This window comes from Temnothorax nylanderi, unplaced genomic scaffold (genome assembly GCF_030848795.1).
Source record: "Temnothorax nylanderi isolate EJ_2023f unplaced genomic scaffold, tnyl_v1.0 TNYL_tig0931_pilon, whole genome shotgun sequence".
Taxonomy (NCBI): domain Eukaryota; kingdom Metazoa; phylum Arthropoda; class Insecta; order Hymenoptera; family Formicidae; genus Temnothorax; species Temnothorax nylanderi.
The window spans coordinates 11,924-17,732 of NW_027249993.1; the positions used below are offsets into that span (position 1 = coordinate 11,924).

Genomic DNA, 5,809 nt, shown 5'->3' on the forward strand with positions numbered 1-5,809 from the left:
TACTAATGTAGCGTGCTGAACTTCAAACCACGATTTCTCGAAAACGCTTGAGAGGTACATTACCTCCGGATAGCATTTAATACTTGTATACCAAACTACATTCCTGTATTGTATTGTTACGCCCGCGCTGAAACGGCCCTTAACTCCGAGCTGAAGCGAGCGGTCATTCCGCAGAAGTCGCGAAGCGGTCCCTTGACAACGGGACACTTATTGATTTATTATCGCCTGTCAGATTGATCTAGTGACTCGAATCGTTCGGACCGATTTCCCAGAACTCTTTAAGGTTGATTCACACTATACGGCACGGACCGTCACGTTCCGGCAACGACACGTGCCGGCACCGGCACGACAAATTTTACGTATATTCAGATTGTTCCGGCAATCGACCGTCAGTTTTATAACAACCACAAAATGGGATCATCTAGCAATGATGAATTGGCTGTTATGGCCTTACTTTTAGACGAAGTGGATGGATCATCTAGCGATGATGAATTGGCTGTTATGGCCTTCCTTTTGGACGAAGATGAAGGCAAAGTGAAAAAAATAAAGAAAAAGAATCGAAAATGGGTACACCCTATATTAAAACAAAGAAAACTTGAAGGAGAGCATTGGACATTATTTAAAAACTTATTAAAATATAAAGACAAATTTTACCAATATTTTAGAATGCCGCAATGCCAGTTTTTTCAATTATTAAAATTAATTGAGCCTATGTTACAAAAAGAAAATACGTCGTTTCGTGAGGCAATTTCACCGACAGAAAGACTTGCAGTTTGTTTAAGTAAACATTTTTTATTAAATTTACATTTGTGTATAATCTGTTTGTTCACCGAGATGTGGCATTGGCATTGGCATATCGTAATATGATGGCGATGGAGTTGGAGTTGTTAAAGGTGAAGGAGATGCTGGTATAGTTGACATTGACGGTGACGATGGTGATACTGATATTGATGATAAAGGACGTGATACATACGGCCTAGTGTGATATAATTTGGCAGAATGTTGACGTTGTATAGGTGCATTAGAAGGTTGCTCTTGCAAAATTTGTTTCATTTCAAGATCAGAGATAATGGAGAATATTTGTGATTTAGCTATATTTTGATAGTAAGGAGAAAAACTGTTTACCGTTGCTGCAATACTTGAAAAAAACGTGTCTATTGCATTAGATTGTTGAGTCGGTGGAGTTATTTGCGTTCTTGCAGTTTTTTTCTCCAACAAATATTTTATCATCACTGCTGATGCCGTTTCTGATTGTGTTTGACATTTATTTTCTTTATTCTTAGCTTTAGTGATAATTTTTCTATTAATTTCTTTTTGTTTTCTCTTTTTCTCATTTTTAGCGTGTAACTCCTCATCCACATTATTATCCTTGTCATCGTCTTTATCGTCGTTTCGATCATCTCTTCTATCATCGTTTCGATCATCTCTTCTATCATCGTTTCGATCATCTCTTCTATCATCGTTTCGATCATCTCTTCTATCATCGTTTCTATCATCTTCTCTCTCATTGTTTGTATCATCATATTCGTCTTCATTCGGTTCATCTTCATTACCATCATCACTGACATCTTCTAAATTACTGCATGTGTCTCTTTCTTGCATGAATGGTAGTAAGAATGACATTTCATCTTCAAATTTCCATTTTTTTATTTTTGAGGCGGCCTGTCCACTTTTTGTTTCACGTTTTTTTTAACGCTCTTCTAAAAGAATCTCGAAGATTCGTCCATGTTTTTTTACAAGAAGTCGCTGGAAAAAGCGAACAATTTGTTTATATTAATATTTATTGTATATTTTATATTTTATAATTTTTTATTTATTACCTTATATTTCGTAGGTTCTTAGCTACTGGTGATTCGTATAGAACAATAGCTATCAGTTATAGACTCGGACATTCTACGGTGCAATCGATTGTTATTCAAGTATGCGAAGCGATAATAGAGAATTTGATGCCACTAACAATGCCAAAGCCTACAGTGGATAAATGGAAAAAAATTGCCGAAGAATTTTGGGATATTTGGAATTTTCCAAATTGTTTAGGCGCTCTTGATGGGAAACATGTGACCATTCAAGCTCCCGCAAATAGTGGATCTCAGTTTTTTAATTATAAGAAAACGTTTTCCATTGTTCTCTTAGCATTAGTCGATGCACATTACAAATTTATTGCGGTAGACATAGGCGGATATGGTAAGAATAGCGATGGAGGCCTATTTGCCAATTCTAAATTGGGCAAAGCTCTCGAAAAAAATAAATTGAATATCCCGAAAGATAATGCGCTTTCTAATACGCAGAATGTTATGCCTCATGTCATAGTTGGCGATGAGGCATTTCCGTTAAAAAAATATTTATTAAGACCATATCCTGGTTCTCAAATTCAAGGAGATAGATCAAAAAGAATTTTTAACTACCGTCTCTCACGCGCACGAAGAGTGTCGGAAAATGTATTTGGAATATTGAGTCAAAAATTTCAGCTTTACAATCGAAGACTGAAGTTAAAACCAGAAAATGCAGATAAAATCATTTTGACTACGTGCATTTTGCACAATTATATCCGAGACATAATATTAATGCCATACAACAAGACCATGCGCATAGAACTGACACTGGTTTACAAAATTTACCACGACAAGGAGGAAGTGCAGCAAATACTGCATTTACTGTTCGAGATGTATTCAAGGAATTTTTTATGACAAAACATGGCCGTGTTGAATGGCAAGACACAATAAATTAAAAAATATTTTATAAAAACTATTTTATTAGTACAATAGAATAAATTATATTCATCTTACCTGACTGGTTCATTTCTTTCGCAATTCTTCTCCAAGCATTTTCTTTAAATATATTATCACTATATTTTGAATGGCTCATTACATATAATGGCTCACAAGATTTAACCATTTCAATTAATTTTTCCTGGTCCATCTTGTTAATTTCGTCCGTTCTTCGCCGTTATTCAGTGCAGACTGTCCGACTCGCCACCGACAAGTCCCGACACGTTTCGACACGGACCGTCAAAACATTCTTTGCGATAATGTCGGTCAATGTCGGTACGTTCCGTTGACCGAACGTGCAGGTCGGTGCCGGTTAGTGTGGACAGTCTCGTTAAAACGCATTGTTTAATGTTTTGTCGTGCCGGTGCCGGTACGTGTCGTTGCCGGAACGTGACGGTCCGTGCCGTATAGTGTGAATCAACCTTTATTGTTTTCCGTTCTGAGCCTTAATAAACCCGAGTTCTTATCTTTATAACGAGAATGGTTATTTCTGCGATCCCGGGAGTACGCGGACGCGTTCGCGAGTGCGCGCGACTCGAAGAGCGAACGGAGCGTAACAGTATGTACCTATATGGCTATTGCTATGTTTACGCCGAGCGTTATACTTCTGTAGTAACTTATCTCGGCTAGAGACCCCCGTTTACACGGAGAGAATTATCGTAAGTTGTGATAATTTGAGTAAGTTACTACAGAAGTAACGCTCGCGTAAACATAGTATATGTAGTATATATTGGAATATGTGTGCGTGCGCGCGTGTGAGTACACACATATTATAATACATGCAATTGTAATTCTAATATTGCGTAGGCCCGTTCTAGACTGGAGCAATCATTGATTATCCATGATTTTTACCCGTCTACACTACTCACTAGGGTGAGCCGCGAGTAGGATCATCCTCCAGTCTAGAACGGGCAGTACAAATGTAGACATATTCATGTTTTGCATGAATACCTCATTAGAGCAATATACAGAATTATATTTACGATAATGTAAAAAACGGAATTAAAAATATTGACATTATCGACATATTGATTAATCGACATTTTTGATTCCAATTCCTACCACCGTGAAGGTAAAGGGCGCTGTAATTCGCGCGTTAGAGTTCGCCGGCCTTCTTTATCGACGCTGATCGAGTTCGCCTGCGGCTCCAGCATCCCCTTAACCGATTATCAAATCATTAAAATGAAAGATTATTCCACAGAAGATATTTCGGGCGAGTTTATTTACATGGATATATCAGTCGGTCTCGAGTCTTGCATTACTATTTTTCATGAAGGAAACATTGAATTAATCATCAACATTCATGGACTTCCTTTAACACGGTCGGGGGGGAAATGTTTTTGGCCTATTTTATGTAAGGTACATTATATACCTGATATTTACCAACCATTTATAGTAGCCATCTATTTGCGGTAATAGCAAACCAAAAGACTTATTAGAATATTCAAAAAAGTTTATAGCAGAATTAAATTATTTGCAAGAGCATGGTATAAGACTTTTTCAAAAAACCTTCATTGTTACATTGAAATGTTTCGCTGCGGATACTCCAGCACGATCTTATCTTAAATGCACTAAAGGATATAGTGCATGCGAAAGATGCACTATATACGGAGTTCGGGATTTAATGAAAAAGACTTCAAAAGTAATATATCCAGGTGTTAATTATGCAGCAAGGACAAATGAATCATTTCGTAATAAGGATGATCCTGAACATCATATGGGAAAATCTCCTATAGAAAAAATAAAACCTGCAATAGATATGACTACTAGTTTTATTCTTGATTTCATGCACTTAGCCTGCGTAGGTGTGATGAAGAAATTACTGAAGATGCTCATGTACGGCTCTAATTTAAACATCAGATTAAGTCCAATCCAGGAACTTCCGTTTCCGGCGATATCGTGAGTGACACGTGTGTGAGTGACTGGGCGAAAATCAAGCGAAAAAGAGTGTGAGAGGGTGTATGAAAAGCAGCGAGTGGGTGAGAGAGAGAGAGAGAAGTGGAGGAGTGAGAGCGTGTGTGAGTGGACACAAGTCTAAGGGAGAGGATAGGGTTAGATACAGGACAGGGAAAGTGGTGTGAGAGCAACGGTCAGGCAGGTAGGCACGGAATAAATCAGAAGAGAGGGGCAAAGCGTATAGGCGGGGACGTCACGGCGGTACGCGTGGGGCATAGATTATTATAGATATAGAAGGGAAAAGAACGGTAAACGCATTGAGGCATAGAATAGCTGGAGAGATAGATATTGCCGAGAAAAAATGACGGAAGAAAAAGGAAAAACGGCAAGATTGATAGAATTAGAGGGAGGAGAACAGGAGAGAGGGAGAGGGGAGAGAAGAGGAAGTACAGGCAACGTGGATCTAATAAAGAGAAAGAGGGGGGCGATAGAAAAAGGGGAAACAGAAGAATGGGCTTTCAGCAGGAGCAAGAAAGTGCAAAGATCGCCGCAAAAAGAAGGCAAGGAGAGTACAGAAGACGAAAAAAGCTGGATAGAAGAAATAAAGAAGGAGGTAAAAGTTGAGATGAGAGAAGGGATAACTACAGGGACTGGAACAGAAAAGAAGGATCATGATAGAGAGAAAAAGACTAACAGTAAGAGAAAGAAAGATAAGACTAAATGATGACCTGACATGGAAGGAGAGGAAGATGAGATGGAATTTAGAAGACATTGCAAGACAGGAGAGAGGAAATGGTAAGAGAGTAAGAGTAGGATATGGAAAAATTCAAATAGAAGGAAAATGGTGGAAATGGAAGGAGGATGTAGAGATATTGCGAGACAACGAAGGAAGAGTGTGGAAGAAAAGGGGGGAAGAATAAGAGAAGCAAAGGATGGAGGCAATCCAGAAGAGGAAGACGAAGGGGACAATGAAGGTAAAAAAGAGGATGAAGAAGAGAATGTAAAAAGAAAGGACAGAGAGGAGGATAAGGGATATGGAGAGAGTAAGAGAAAAACCAAGACAGGAAGGAGGAGGAGACTTGGAAGGTGGCTTTCTGGAACGTGGCGGGTATAGCAAACAAGGATAAGGAGTTCTGGGAAGGGAT

The 5,809-nt window shown here is 38.7% G+C and overlaps 1 pseudogene; it reads right to left on the reverse strand.

Annotated features, from left to right (window-relative positions):
• Positions 1-289: 289 nt before the first annotated feature.
• On the reverse strand, positions 290-3,167 carry LOC139785988 (uncharacterized; annotated as a pseudogene).
• Between the last annotated feature and the right edge of the window lie 2,642 nt (positions 3,168-5,809).